Raw genomic sequence first — 17,025 nt, 5'->3', positions numbered from 1 at the left:
TCTCTATGGCAATCCTCACATGGCTTCTTGGGGTAACAGCTGGCTCTTTCCCTTGACCCTCCAATGACCAGTTGGACTAGCAGCTGGCCCTTTCCCTTGACCCTTTAGTGACCTCTTAGAGTAGTAGCTGGCTCTATCCCTTGACCTCCAGTGAACTCTTGGGATAACTACTAATATTATATTGTACTACTAATAATACAATATAATAATATTAATTATATATTAAATGTAATATTACTAATAATATTACCATATAATGATATAGAACAATATACAGTAGAGTCTCACTTATCCAACTTAAACGGGCCGGCAGAATGTTGGATAAGCAAATATGTTGGATAATAAGGAGGGATTAAGGAAAAGCCTATTAAACATCAAATTAGGTTATGATTTTACAAATTAAGCACCAAAAACATCATGTTATACAACAAATTTGTCAGAAAAAATAGTTCAATACGAAATAATGCTATGTAGTAATTACTGTATTTACACATTTAGCACCAAAATAGCACGATTTATTGAAAACATCGACTACAAAAATGCGTTGGATAATCCAGAACGTTGGATAAGCGAATGTTGGATAAGTGAGACTCTACTGTAGTAATTAAATGCTTGTATTATGCTATGCTAATAATATATTGTATGTTCATTTGATTTGTAAGCCGCTCTGAGTCCCCTTTGGGGTGAGAAGAGCGGGATATAAATGTAGTCAATAAATAAATAACGGCTGACTCTTTCCCTTGACCTTACAGTGACCTCTTAGGGTGGCAGCTAGCTCTTTCCCATGACCCTCTAGAGACCTTTTGGGATAGTATCTAGCTCCTTCCCCAGACCCTCCAGTGATCTCATGTGGTGGTAACTGGCTCTTTCCCATAACCCTTTAGTGACCTCCTGGGGTAACAGCTGGCTCTTTCCCTTGACCCTCGAAAAGGAGCCAACCTGGAAACTACATACAGTACAGTCTCGCTTATCCAAACCTCCCTCATCCAACGTCCTGTATTATCCAACGCAGTCTGCCTTTTAGTAGTCAATATTTTTGTAGTCAATGTTTTCAATACATTGCGATGTTTTAGTGCTGAATTTGTAAATACAGTAGAGTCTCACTTATCCAACACTCGCTTATCCAACGTTCTGGATTATCCAACACATTTTTGTCGTCAATGTTTTCAATACATCGTGATATTTTGGTCTAAATTCGTAAATACCGTAATTACTACATAGCATTACTGTGGATTGAACTACTTTATCTGTCAAATTTGTTGTATAACATAATGTTTTAGTGCTTAATTTGTAAAATCATAACCTAATTTGATGTTTAATAGGCTTTTCCTTAATCTCACCTTATTATCCAACATATTCGCTTATCCAACGTTCTGCTGGCCAGTTTACGTTGGATAAGTGAGACTCTACTGTACAGTAATTACTACATAATGTTACTGTGTATTAAACTGCTTTTTCTGTCCATTTGTTGTAAACCATGATGTTTTGGTGCTTAATTTGTAAAATCATAACGTAATTTGACATTTAATAGGCTTTTCTCGAATCCCTCCTTATTATCCAACATTTTCGCTCATCCAACGCTGGTGGCTCAGTGTGTTAAAGCGCTGAGCTGCTGAACTTGCAGACCAGAAGGTCCCAGGTTCAAACCCGGGGAGTGGAGTGAGTGCCCACTGTTAGCTCTAGCTTCTGCCAACCTAGCAGTTTGAAAACATGCCAATGTGAGTAGATCAATAGGTACCGCTCCGGCGGGAAGGTAACGGCGCTCCATGCAGTCATGCCAGTGGCCACATGACCTTGGAGGTGTCTACGGACAACGCCGGCTCTTCGGCTTAGAAATGGAGATGAGCACCAATCCCCAGAGTCAGACATGACTGGACTTAATGTCAGGGGAAACCTTTACCTTTACCTTTAATGTTCTGCCAGCCCATTTATGTTGGATAAGTGAGACTCTACTGTACATACATACATATATTCACTTTAGATAGATAGATAGATAGATAGATAGATAGATAGATAGATAGAAAAATAGATAGATAGTACCGGTTATACAGTGCTCTACTCTGCTACAGAGACCAGGTATCCCTGCACTCTGCACATCAGCGCAAGCCTGAGCCACCACTTTAGCTAAAAGTAAAAGTTTCTCCTGACATTAAGTCTGGTCGTGTCCGACTCTGAGAGTTGGTGCTCATCTCCATTTCTTCTTCTTCTTTTTTTTCACAATGCTAACATGTTGAATTTTTATCCTTGATCATATTTGCTCATTGTGCTGGGGTACGGTACCATTTCCATATGAATTTCCTTTCCATTTCTTTGTACTTCTAGATTTTAATTTTTGTGGCCTCTCTTTTTAAGTTCTCGATTATCTGTCTTGTAAGTACCCCCTCTTTTGCCATTGGTCTTGTAATGTTCTTATGATATATTCCTCATCTTTGATCATCCCTTTGTCTATTACTCCCACCAGCCCTTTCCCTGAAATCTGTGCTTTCTTAATTATGTCTTCCATCTTACTCTCTCCATATTCTCCATATTTCCCTTCTTTCAATTTATTATATAATCCTAATACCTTAATCCAATTTTTATCTCCCATCTTATCTATTATTCTGTTTATGGGGATAAGATGGCCCTTCATCTATATATATAAAAGAGTGATGGCATCACGGCGACCCACAAAGCAACAAAACTACAGGCCCCCCAACCTCGAAATTTGACAACACAACCCATCATCCCCGCCTCTAGGTTGATACAACAAAAAGAAAAGAAAAATAAAGTCCTAATTAGAGAGAGAGGAATAATTGCTTTTATCCAATTGCTGCCAGTTAGAAGGCTAAGCTCCTCCAACTAGGTCTCCTAGCAACCCAATAAAAAATAATAAAAAAACACTAAAAAAAATAATACAATAAAATACTATAATAACAGAAAATAACTAAAAATAATACAAGAAAATAATAAAATATAATAAATAAAAATATAACTTACAATAAAATTAATAAAAAATGCAAATAACGTCAAATAAAAATTACACAACAATTTTAACCAATACCACCACCACTTTGCCACAGCAACGCGTGGCCGGGCACAGCTAGTATCATATAAATCTTTAATTCTATAATATCCTTTGGCCTTCATTTCTCTCCACCAGCCGGAATCTCCATTTCTAAGCCAAAGAGCCAGCATTGTCCATAGACACCTCCTAGGTCATGTGGTCACAGGCATGACTGCATGGAGCACTGTTACCTTCCCAATGGAGCAGTACCTATTGATCTACTCACATTTGCATGTTTTTGAACTGCTAGGTTGGCAGAAGCTGCAGCTAACAGCAGGTGCTTACCCCGCTCCCCAGATTCGAACCTGTGACCTTTTGGTCTGCAAGTTCAGCAGCTCAGGGCTTTAACACACTGCGCCACCGGGGGCTCCAGCCACCACTTTAGGTGCTGTTTATTCTGGGCCATGAATGCTCCCGAGACATGTGTTTTCTCTGCCTTTGGCTGACCACTCTCCTTGCAAGGACGAGCCGGAGAGGCCTGGGAGGTGGGTTCTGGGCAGGGCATGGGCAAGGGGAAGCAAAGCCGGGCCCCAGAGGTCGGGAGACAAGACTCACGGCAGATTTTGTCTGCGTGTCAGCTGAAGGGCCCCGGATCCACCGGCCACATCCAGGATGGAGAGGTTGGCAGCCTGCTCAGGAACTGTGGAAGAAGGAGAGAGGAGTTAGAGTCAAGGCCAGCCGGGGCTTTTGGGCGCAAAAAGAGTGGGGTGTGGCGGCAGCGGCACATCAATCACATAGAAAAGAAAGGTGGACCCCGAAGGGCAGGAGGAAAGAGGAAGAGCCACGTACCTCCCAGCATTTCACAGACTGGGAATGACATCAGAATAGTGTCAAAAGACAACACATGTTATTATAATTGTTTACACAGTAGAGTCTCACTTATCCAACACTCGCTTATCCAACGTTCTGGATTATCCAACGCATTTTTGTAGTCAGTTTTCAATATATCATGATATTTTGGTGCTAAATTCGTAAATACAGTAATTACTACATAGCATTACTGTGTATTGAACTATTTTTTCTGTAAAATTTGTTGTATAACATGATGTTTGGGTGCTTAATAAGTAAAATCATAACCTAATTTGATGTTTAATAGGCTTTTCCTTAATCTCTCCTTATTATCCAACATATTCGCTTATCCAACATTCTGCCGGCCCGTTTACGTTGGATAAGTGAGACTCTACTGTATATTGTTGTGTCTTTTACATTGTCTGTATTCACCTGGCCCTATGTAAGCGGCCCGAGTCCCTTCGTGGAGATGGAGTCAGGGTATAAAAATAAAGTTGTTGTTGTTATTATTATTATTATTATTATTATTATTATTATTATTATTATTATTTTATTGTATGACACAGCAAACAAGATAGATATTCTGGATTTCATATCACAAAATCACAAGTCGAACACTTCCCAAGTGTCTAGGACTGTGTGATGTATTTTCAGATGATGCGCGCAGATCCCAGCAGGGTGGCCTTTTGCAGTTGGCAGATTGTAATTAGTCAATGTCTATTGTTTAATAATTAAAAAATTATTATTATTATTATTATTATTATTATTATTATATCTTATTTTATTCATTTGAGTATTAGTACTCCCAGCTTCCTCCAGACATGGGATCCAAAACGGCGTGCAGCACAATACAGCAAAAAACCATTAATGAGAACGTTAAACACAGTAAAACTGAATGTCTATTTTTAAAAACAAGTTAAACACAGAGAAGAACACACAGAACGACTATTTTGGGGAGAGAAACACTGGAGTTTGTGTACTGAGCTCAGGAGGTACCTACCCATAAAGAGAAATAGGACTGGGGAAAGGCCATATGTATTACTATTATTTTATTATGACACAGCAAACAAGATAGATATGATGGATTTCGTATCACAAAATCACAAGTCAAACACTTCCCAAGTGTCTAGGACTGTGTGATGCATTTTCGGGTGATGTGTGCAGATCCCAGTCGGGTGGCCTTTTGCAGTTGGCAGATCGTGATTTTGTCAATGTCTATTGTTTCCAAATGCCGGCTGAGATCTTTTGGCACGGCACCCAGTGTGCCCATCACCACTGGGACCACCTGCACTGGTTTCTGCCAGAGTCTTTGCAGTTCAATCTTGAGGTCCTGAGAGCGGCTGAGTTTTTCCTGTTGTTTTTCGTCAATGCGACTGTCACCTGGGATGGCAACATCAATGATCCAAACTTTTTTCTTTTCCACAACTGTGATGTCTGGTGTGTTGTGTTCCAGAACTTTGTCAGTCTGGATTCGGAAGTCCCACAGTATCTTTGCGTGCTCATTTTCTAATACTTTTGCAGGTTTGTGATCCCACCAGTTCTTTGCTGTTGGGAGGTGGTACTTGAGGCATAAGTTCCAATGAATCATTTGGGCCACATAGTTGTGCCTCTGTTTGTAGTCTGTCTGTGCGATTTTCTTACAGCAGCTGAGGATATGATCAATGGTTTCGTCGGTTTCCTTGCACAGTCTGCATTTTGGGTCATCAGCTGATTTTTCGATCTTGGCCTGAATTGCCTTTGTCCTGATGGCTTGCTCCTGGGCTGCAAGGATCAGGCCTTCTGTTTCCTCCTTCAGGGTCCCATTCGTGAGCCAGAGCCAGGTCTTCTCCTTATCAGCTTTTCCTTCAATTTTGTCAAGGAACTTTCCATGCAGTGTTTTGTTGTGCCAGCTGTCAGCTCTAGTTTGTAGTGTGGTTTTCTTGTACTGTTTTTTTGTCTGCTGTGCTTTGAGGAGTTTCTGATTTTTGACTTCAATCAAAGCAGGTTCTTCACTTTGCTTGACATCTTCTGCCAGGGCATGTTCTTCTTCTTTGGCTGCTTGTTTGACTTGCAAGAGTCCTCTGCCCCCCGATCTTCTAGGCAGATATAGCCGGTCAACATCATTGCGAGGGTGCAGGGAATGATGGATGGTCATGAGTTTTCTTGTTTTTCTGTCCAAATTGTCCAGTTCCACCTGTGTCCAATTTATAATGCCAGCAGTATATCTTATGACAGGTATGGCCCAGGTGTTTATGGCCTTGATGGTGTTGCCTCCATTGAGCTTGCTTTTGAGAATTTTTCTGACCCTTTGTGTGTATTCTTTACTTGACCACAGTTTTCACATGTTCATGCTTGATGTTGTCCAGTTGTAGTATGCCCAGATATTTATAGGCCTCTGGCTGGTGACACTTTATTGCTTGGCCATTGGGCATATTTATGCCCTCACTTTCAATGATTTTTCCCTTCTTCAATGCCACTGTCGAACATTTGTCCAAACCAAACTCCATGCTGATATCAGTGCTAAAACTTCGGACAGTGTTAGTCAGAGACTGGATTTCAGTTTCTGTTTTCCCATACAGCTTCAGGTCATCCATGTACATCAGATGTGAAATTTTGTGAGATTTCTTAGATGTTTGATAGCCGAGATTTGTTTTTTGTAAGATTGTTGACAGAGGGATCATGGCAATAATGAAAAGCAGAGGGGACAATGAATCTCCCTGGAAAATTCCTCTCCTGATGTTGACAAGTCCATAGCTTTCATTTCCAACAAAGTTCAGTTTTCCAGTGCTCCATCATGTTTTCAATGAAGGTGCCAACGTTTTTACTAATCCCGATGGCGTCCAGGCACTTGATGATCCAGCTGTGTGGGAGTGAGTCAAAGGCCTTTTTGAAGTCAATCCACATCATGGGACGATGATGATGATGATGATGATGACTAAATGAACTTATACTCGGAAGGGCAAAATTTGGCTGCTTTTCTCCCTCTGTCTCGGGGTGCATCTACACCAGGCATGGGCCCACTTTGGCCCTCCCTCCGGGTATTTTGGACTCCAACTCCCACAATTCCTAACAGCCGGTAGGCCCATGCCTGGTGTAGATGCACCCTAAATGCGGGACAAAGAGGAAGAGACAGAAACTGCGATATTTTAAAAGTAGTCCAGAATAGTAGGACAGCAATGGATGAACCTTGCAGGGTTTCAAGCCACAGAAACACATAATTTTCTCAAGGCAGCAATATTTTTAAATCGTCAAATGGCTGCCCAGGCGCATGATCCTTCCGGACGATCCCACAAACGAAGGGAAGAGCCCGAAGAGCTTTCGGGACGCCATAAACGCAAACAGAAATGCCTTCTTCTCTCAGATTCGGAGGCGCTTTTAAACACGACAGTCCCTCCCTTGTGAAATGAGCTGCCTCATTCTGGAGCCCAGAAATCCACGCAGCCCAGAGGGGCAAATTAAGCACAAATTAAGAAACCACGGCCGCTTGGCACGAGGCCTCGGTGGCACCACTTAAATATCCCAGTTGCACTGCAACGTTTTGGGAGAAAGAAGATTACCCGTATATACTCAAGTATATTTTACTGCATTTATTATTATTATTATTATTATTATTATTATTTTATTATGACACAGCAAGCAAGGTAGATATGCTGGATTTCGTATCACAAAATCACAAGTCGAACACTTCCCAAGTGTCTAGGACTGTGTGATGTATTATTATTATTATTATTATTATTATTTTATGACACAGCAAACAAGATAGATATGCTGGATTTCATATCACAAAATCACAAGTCGAACACTTCCCAAGTGTCTAGGACTGTGTGATGTATTATTATTATTATTATTATTATTATTATTATTATTATTACACAGCAAACAAGATAGATATGCTGGATTTCATATCACAAAATTACAAGTCGAACACTTCCCAAGTGTCTAGGACTGTGTGATGTATTATTATTATTATTATTGTTATTATTGTTAGTATTATTATTGTTATTATTATTATTATTATTATTATTATTACACAGCAAACAAAACAGACATGCTGGATTTCATATCACAAAATCACAAGTCGAACACCTCCCAAGTGTCTAGGACTGTGTGATGTATTTTCGGATGATGCGTGCAGATCCCAGTCGGGTGGCCTTTTGCAGTTTGCAGATCGTAATTTTGTCAATGTCTATTGTTTCCAAATGCCCGCTGAGATCTTTTATCACATTTATTATTTCACTCTATTATTATTAAAAGGATACATAAGCACATTTACATGGAAGAAGATGAAAATAATGATTGGATCAGAGTTGAACAGTCATATCTTAAATTACAGTTTGATGTAAAGATTAAAAACATTTAAACTACTGAGGCCTCAATTAATGTAATTTTATTGGTATCTCGGCTTATACTGGAGTCAATGTTTTCCCAGTTTTTTGTGGCCTTTTTTAAGTGCCTCGGCTTATATTTGGGTTGGCTTATAGTCGAGTATATACGGTAATTTGTAAAATCATAACGTAATTTGACGATTAATAGGTTTTTCCTTAATCCCTCCTTATTATCGAACATGTTTGCTTATCCAATGTTCTGCCGGCCCGTTTATGGTGGATAAGTGAGAGTCTACTGTACATATACAAACACATACATGTTCATAGATACCATATGGAATATATGAGGTGGGTAAAACATTAACTTTTTTACATATCTTCAATGAGGAGCAGGTTTCCCAATGCTGAAGAAATAAATAAGAAGTACAATGAGTCTCTACACTTTGGTATATCTTCTGGCCAGTTTGTATAGAAATATGTATGGCCTTTCTATGCCAAAAACGAGCTTTTGGGATAGAAAACAGTAGACTACGTTTGTGTTGTCAAAGGCTTTCATGGCCAGAATCATTGGGTTGCTGTGAGTTTTCTAGGCTGTCTTGCCATGCTCCAGAAGCATTCTCTCCTGACGTTTCGCCCACATCTATGGCACACCCCCTCAGAGATTGAGAGGTTTGTTGGAAACGAGGTAAGTGGGGTTTATATATCTGTGGAATAATGTCAAAGGTGGGAGAAAGAACTCGTCTGTTTGAGGCAGGTGTGAATGTTGCAATTGGCCAGCTTGATTAGCATTGAATAGCCTTGCAGCTTCAAAGACTGGCTGCATTCACACTTGCTTCCAACAGACAAGAGTTCTTTCTCCCACCCTGGACATTATTTATTTATGTACAGTAGAGTCTCACTTATCCAAGCTAAACGGGCCGGCAAAAGCTTGGATAAGAGAATATCTTGGATAATAAGGAGGGATTAAGGAAAAGCCTATTAAACATCCAATTAGGTTATAATTTTACAAATTAAGCACCCAAACATCATGTTATACAACAAATTTGACAGAAAAAGTAGTTCAATATGCAGTAATGTTATGTTGTAATTACTGTATTTACGAATTTAGCACCAAAATATCACAATTTATTGAAAACGTTGACTACAAAAATGGCTTGGATAATCCAGAGGCTTGGATAAGGAAGGCTTGGATAAGCGAGACTCTACTGTATTTATATAGCCCACTTGCATAGTTTCCAACAGACCTCACAGTGTCTGAGGATGCCTGCCACAGATGTGGGTGAAACATCAGGAGAAAATGCTTCTGGAATATGGCCACACAGCCCAGAAAACTCACAGCAAGGTAGTATATTCCATTTGTTAAAAAGATAGTTATTTTGTGTAGTAAACTTTGTGTTCTGCGATGAAATTTGTGCCGAATCCCTCGTATTACTTGCATCAGGGAGAACACTATAGGCGTTACTTGTTCTTGAACCCAAGGATTATGTATATTTTGTGTGTGTGTGTGTGTCAGAGACAGAACGCCAGTGAGTAAAGCAAAACTCAGTTTATTGAGATTACAAAACTAAAAATGCCCGTAGGAGACAAAAAACAGGGCAAACACTTGACTTCAGTGTGATAGGTAACAAAAAACAACTCAGATTGAGCTTAAACAACTCAAAGGAAAAAAACCGGGTTAAACAGAAGTATAATCCGGATTAAATCAAAAGTGCTTACTTCAGCCTGGCAAACAATGCAAACAAAGGAGGATCAACAGGAGTCAGAATGTAAACAACAGACTGGTAGCAGATTCCTCTCTGCTACTCAGAAACAGCAGGAGACTAAACCAGGCTTGTTTATTCCTCCCTGCAGCGAAGGAAAACGTGGTCGTAGTCAGGATTCAATTTAAGGTTCAACAGCCAACGATATCCAGGTCCAGGCTCAGCAGTCAGGGAAACGGCAGTCAGCAGGGTCCCAATCCGGTCCAGAGGTCAATAGCCAAACGTAGTCGTCTAGGAATCCAAAGGTCTCACCGATAAGCAGCAGAAGGGATAATCCAGAATCGAAGTCAGTCAGTCCAGCGTCAATCCAGTGTGAGTAGGTATTGCCCGTCAAAAAGACGACGGAGGTCCAAGCTATTGAGATTAAACACAAGTTGCACAGAGAAAAACCCCGCACAGTTCCTCCCGCTGTCGATGCCCAGTGTCCTTGGTAAACTTACGTATCCAGCAACGAATCACACCCGTCTTCAGGAAGTTCCCCAACAAAAGCCCAAGCGTCCGTCCAGATTACCTTGCCCAACGCAATTAGACATTGATCCCAAACCCCAATTTATCCCAGTTCAAGCTCATCATCGCTGTCAGCTGCCATCCCAATTCCAGGCGCCCCAAACTCATCATCCTCATCAGAGCTAAAGCACCCTTGACTACGCCCCACAGCATCCCCAGCTGTGGATCCCGCTCCATCCCTCCAGCCAGTCCATGGGTCTGATCCTGCAACCCGCCACTCACCTCCCATGCTTTCATTGCCTGTTTCCCCAACACCCAAATCCTCCCTCACACGAGTCCATTCCATGTCATCCTCCTCCGAGCTGGCCATCTCTTCCTCCAAACCCTCAGAAAAACCCTCAAATGAGTCTTCATCTGTCGGGTCTGTAAACAAATCCTGGAGCCGTTTTCGTTCACGCTCCTCGAAAGAGTCTGACTCTCGAGGAGTCTTATGCCCCCTTCTTCTATTATCGGAGCCTGAAGGCTCAACCATAACAGTGTGTGTGTGTGTGTGTGTGTGTATATATATATATATGTATGTGTATATATGTGTGTGTGTGTGTGTGTGTGTGTGTGTGTGTATATATATATATATATATATATATATATATATATATATATATATGTACACACACAGAGGGGAAAGGAGGTGATGGCAGACAGGCCCTGGCCTAATTTCTGTGCTCCTGCATTATTTTAAAAAGCATCCCTTATGCTCTGCCCTGAGGCCTCAGTTATAGGTCAGCATATAAATGTCCCAAACATAACCAAATAAATGAAACCATTCATTTCTGCAGCCCGTAGAGAGAGGCCGGCTCCAGGACTGGGATGAGGAAGGAGCTGCCCTCTTGCTCCAAAGGCCTTAGGACTGAAAAGTACAACAACAACAGCAACAACGGCAACAACAATAATAATATTCCTGAGCAGACTATCTGGGGGTGAGAGATGGAACTCTATCTAGTTCAACCCTGAGAGTACATATATATTGCTGAATTAGGTTTTTTAAAATGTACTTTAATATCTTAAAAACTAATTTAATATCTTATGCTTAATTTTTTCCATGTTTACACTCATTGTTAATGCATTTGTTGTTGTTTGAATTTGTACTGGGCCATATTTGTTGTTGTTAGTCACCTCGAGGCCCTATACTGGGAGAAAGGAAGGACAAAAATTAAGTAATAAATAAAATACTAGACTAGTTTGACCCCACTTTAATTGCCACGGCTCCATTGTATGGACTCACGGGACTTGTAGTTTTCCAAGGTCTGCAGCCTTCTTTGCCAAAGAGTTGCTGGGGCCTCGCCAAACTACAAATCCCGGGGTTCTGCAGCACAGCACTCCACAGTAAAAGGTGCAAAGCAGCACAATTATTGGTGGATAATATAACCATGTACAGCAGAGGTTTCCAAACTGTGTGTTGGGTCGCCTGGAGTTCCAAGGTGTGTCTGTCGCACAATAATAATAATAATAATAATAATAATAATAATAGTAATAATAATAATAATTTTATTCTTGTACCCTGCCTCTATCTCCCCGCAGGGACTCAGGGCGGCTTACAAATGCAAAAGAGTATACATAGAAAAACATCAAATACCGAAAACGCACAAATGAAAAATTAAAACATGGGCTCGGGCTGTGGCGCAGGCTGGAGAGCAGCTGCAATGAATCACTGCAATGAATCGCTCTGACCAGGAGGTCATGAGTTCGAGGCCCACTCGGAGCCTATGTTTGTTTGTCTTTGTTCTATGTTAAAAGGCATTGAATGTTTGCCTATATGTGTAATGTGATCCGCCTTGAGTCCCCTTCGGGGTGAGAAAGAAGGGCGGAATATAAATGCTGTAAATAAATAAATAAATAAATAAAATCAAACCATTAATAAGACAAAGTTAAAACACATCAATAAAAACATAAGGATGGGCTGATCAAAGTGCACTAAGTGAGACTTGTAAACATGGAGGAAGTTAAAAGTGCTATAAGAACCTGGGGGAGAACCCAAAAGTAAGTTGAACCCTGAGGCTATATCGAGAAATTACCCATGCGGATGCAACCGATCAAGGATAACCATTTGTACAAGAATTTAGCATTCAAGAGGGTGGTACTTATTCAAAAGCCTGTGTGAACAATAAATAATACAATAAATGTTCCCCCTATGCTGTTCAAGAATAAGGACTGTTAGAAATTTTCTAATTTGCACACTTTATTGATCACTTTATTGACACGTTATTTGAATGCGATTTCCTGCTTCTTGGCAGGGAGTTGGACTGGATGGCCCATGAGGTCTCTTCCAACTCTACTATTCTATGATTCTATGATCAAGTTGAAGCAAATGCCACTAAAATTGATAGGTTTCTAACTAAGAAAAGAAAATCTGTTGACAATTATGTTATGGAGTGGCTATAGAGGAAATGGCACAAGAATCAACTATAGGACATAAGGAGTGACTTCCAAACCTCGTTTATACAACAAAGGTTATATGAAACATGTATTAGTTAAAGGCAGTTCCCAAGATATGAACAAGACTGACTATGTAGATTTGTTCTTAAATTGAATTTCTATGTAAGTCGGAATCACATATATATCTGTTTGCTGCCTGTGCCCCTGTTCAGACGGTTTCACCTAACTTTCTGTCCCTGTGAGAATTGAAGGTACAGTAAGCAATATCTATAAACTACTACTAACGGACGAACAGAAACAAGTTCATTGGAAGGAAATATTATTCCCCTGATAATAACAATTCTAACAATAATAACAATAACAATTCTTCCAGGAGTGGATTTCCCTTCCTTCCGAGGAGAAGAGTCCTCTCACTTCCTGTTGCCTCAGCCCAGTTCTTAAGTAGGAGTCATTTGTAAGTGGGATGTTTGGTAACTTGGGGACTGCCTAAACATAATATAATATGACATAACATAACATACTGTATGAAATGCTTGTAAGGGATTGTTGTTATATTTTTATCCCCAGCTTGGGTTGGTTTAATTTTCGGTTTGCCGGTAAAACCAAATGACCGTGTCACAAACTGCCTGAATATAACATAACATAACATAACATAACATATAATTAATATATATATATATATATATATATATATATATATATATATATATTAGATATATAATATATAATATAACATAACCGGGGCTGTGGCGCAGACGGGAGAGCAATGAGTCACTGACCAGGAGGTCATAAGTTCGAGGCCCGCTCGGAGCTATGTTTGTTTGTCTTTGTCCTGTGTTAAAAAGGCATTGAATGTTTGCCTAATATGTGTAATGTGATCCGCCCTGAGTCCCCTTCGGGGTGAGAAGGGCGGAATAGAAATGATGTAAATAAATAAATAAATAAATAAATAACATAATATGATATAATATAATATATTGTATGAAACTCTTATAAGGGGTTGGTTTAACCTCTGGTTTGCCAGCAAAAACCGTGTCGCGAAAGGATGCGTGCCTGAAAAAGCATGTCACCAACATGAAAAGTTTGGAAAGCTGTGCTCTAGGTCAAACTATATATCACATATGGAGCATGGGAGTTTGAAGTCACAATATGACACATCAGCACGAAGGAACAAAGCCTGGCAGATCCTGACCACGGGGTCCCGACACGGGCCCCTCCCTGCCTCCACCTGCCAACTTCGTGGCTCCTTTCATAAACAGGTGACTGCGACGGAAAGGATGCCATGCACACCACGTTCTGCGGTTACAGGGGAGAGCCGCAAACAGAAGGGAGATTTAACAGAGATATTTCCAGATAAGCAAGTTCTTAAACCCACGGTAGATTGGTTGGTTTGGCAAACAAAAGCCAAACTTCCTGGTCTTGTGGGGGAAAGGTATGCGCCCAAAGGGACAAGTGGGGGGAGGATGGCACAGGTGCCGGCCCCACCCTCGGCCCCACTCCTTGCGCACCGCAGGCAGGAAATTTAGTCATAACCGAACCCTGCAGCTGGAAGAGACCTCAAGGGACATAAAACCCAGTCCAATCCCTTCTCTCGAGTAGGAAGGCACCTTCCAAACTCTCCTGGCAGAGGAGCATCCAGCCTCTGCTCAAAAAACCTGCACTGAAGGAGGCTCCACTGGACGCAAAAGCAGAAGAATATTCCTTTGGGGTGTGGTGTGGTTTCCAGACTGTATGGCCAGGTTCCAGCAGCATTTTCTCCTGACATTTCACCTGCACCTGTAGCTGGCATCTTCGGGGAATATTTCTCTGCTGAAAAGTGCTGGCCATCAGGAAGGCCTTATTTATTTATTTATTTATTTATTTACAACATTTATACCCCGCCCTTCTCACCCGAGGGAACTCAGGGCGGCTTACAAAAATTGGCAAAATTTAATGCCCAAAATGCAATCATAAAAACAAAACAATATAAACAAATCCATTAATAACATTGTTAAAACACATTATAAAAACCTTAAAAACGTATATATAATTAATTCAATTCGTCCGAGATTCTCATGCTTCATCCTTAAATCAGGCCATGTCAACTTTGTCATTTACTCATCAAAAGCTTGGGCACATAACCATGTTTTCACGGCCTTCCTCTCATCAAAGTGGAATCTCATTTCCTGCAGATTGAATCCATTCCTCGACTCCATCCCAGTCTCCGGAGCAGCAGAAAACAAGCCTGGCCCCATTCTCCTCCTCAATGGGACATCCTTTCACGTATGTAAACATATGTAAACAAGGTTCTTGTGCCCCTTCTCTCCGCCGTCTCTTCTCCAAATTAAACATCCCGAACTCCCTCAGCTGTTCCTCAGAGAGATCTATCATTTCCAGACTTTTGTTGTCCTTCCCTGAACACATTCCATCTTTCCCATATCCGTATCTCGAACTTGGATGCCCAGAACTGGACACAAGAGTTATGATTCCAGATGACAAGATCTGATCAGAGCAAAGTCAATGTTGACACTATGCACCTGTTGACGCAGCCTAGGATTGTATTGGCTTTCTTAGCTGCCGCATCATGCAGCTTGTGGTCTATTAAGACCCTTTGATCCCTTGTTCTTGGACTGTTCTTGCGTCTCTGCATTTCAGTTTAGTACCATACGTCTCTCCCTATTGAGATTTCTTTTGTTTTGGTCCAGTTCCCTTGGCATGGTCCCATTTGATAAGCCCTCTATTCCATCACTGAAGTCATTGATAAAGGTGTTGGATAGCACTGGAACCCAAAACTGAATCTTGGCGATCCCAACTACCGTGTTTTCCCAATAATAATAATAATAATAATAATAATAATAATAATAATAACAACAACAACAACAACTTTATTTTTATATCCCGCCCCATCTCCCCGAAGGGACTCGGGGCAGCTTACATGGGGCCTTGCCCGATAAAACAATCAAATATCAAAACACAGCAATAAAACTGGTATCCAATAAAAACATCAATTACAGTAAAAACAATCGTTAAAATCAACATAAAACATACAATATTAACACTGGAGACTAATTCATAGAACCCAGGCAAAGTGCAACATGTGCCGAAATGGGCCAAAATGGGGAAGGTAATTTCACAGTTGAAATGGCCAAAGTGCAATATAGCATTGGCAACACCTCGAGAATGGGGCTATTATAAAAGTGTCTTATATTAATTTTTGCTCCCAAAGATGCTCTAGGTCTTATTTTCAGGGGATGTCTTATTTTTCCATGAAGAAGAATTCACATTTATTATTGAACAAAAAAATTGAACATTTATTATATACTGTACAGTAGTTGTCATCACAAACCAGCATAACCAGACAAACGGTAATCCTATCAAGAATTTCTTGTTACTACCACTATTTCCATGCATAACACTCTATGGTAAATAATTTGCCGATTCTGCATGCTCTGGTGTTCTGTTCGGCGGGCATGCTTCCAAACAAAAACTTTGCTAGGTCTTACTTTCGGGGGAGGCCTTATATTTAGCAATTCAGCAAAACCTCTACTAGGTCTTATTTTCTGGGGATGTCTTATTTTAGGGGAAACAGGGTATTTACTTCTCTCCTTCTTTACATTGCTAAACTTCCTTCCTTTGCATTACAACTTCCAGAATCTGGGAGTGGTGATCCAGAAAAGCAAAGTGTTCCATCCGAAACATACACCAGAAACGTTTTCCAGGAGCCCAAAAGGCCCGTATTGCAGCTTCCTGCTCCTCCTGCCCCGACCTGCCGGGCCCCACCTGCCTCTCTCTCCGCCATCCGTCTTGCCTCCTTCTTCGCCCACGGAAGGGACCAACCCCACGGAAACCCAGGTGTCCTGGCTCCCAACCCCAGCTAACCGCCCAAATCTCTGCCCCGGAGGAACAGCCGTTACTCTGCAGCTGAATGAGCGAGAGGAACTCCACGAACCCAGGTCCCTCTCTCAGGGTGGACCTGCTCCACCTGGCGCTGGGGAGGCAGCCCTTCCTCCCCAGGGATGGGCCGGGGACAACAACGATGGCCCATTTGTATGGTCTGTTTCCCATACAGGGGACAGCCTCTGGTCCCAATACAAGCAGTGCCTATGTTATGACTCACTGTAATCCACCCTCTGGTTACATCCCGCATAGACTACTGCAGCACACTCTACATGGGGCTGTCTTTGAAGACTGTTGGGAAGATTCAAGCTGTCCAATGGGCTTCAGCCAGATTGCTCACCAGAGTGGCGTACAGGGAACACACAACCCCTCT

The 17,025-nt window shown here is 41.2% G+C and overlaps 1 protein-coding gene across 2 annotated transcripts in view; it reads right to left on the bottom strand.

Moving 5' to 3' along the window:
• Window positions 1-17,025, bottom strand: part of LOC100561002 (polyamine-transporting ATPase 13A3) — a 93,611-nt gene that overhangs the window by 64,572 nt on the left and 12,014 nt on the right. For both annotated transcript variants that reach the window (XM_062984556.1, XM_062984557.1), the window contains exon 2: window positions 3,599-3,683. The gene's annotated coding sequence lies outside the window, so the exon portion shown is untranslated. The remainder of the gene's footprint in view (window positions 1-3,598; window positions 3,684-17,025) is intronic.

The sequence above is a fragment of the Anolis carolinensis genome, chromosome 6 (assembly GCF_035594765.1).
Source record: "Anolis carolinensis isolate JA03-04 chromosome 6, rAnoCar3.1.pri, whole genome shotgun sequence".
Taxonomy (NCBI): Eukaryota; Metazoa; Chordata; class Lepidosauria; order Squamata; family Dactyloidae; genus Anolis; species Anolis carolinensis.
Note: the sequence above shows the minus strand (reverse complement) of the source record. Positions and strands in the feature narration are given on the sequence as shown.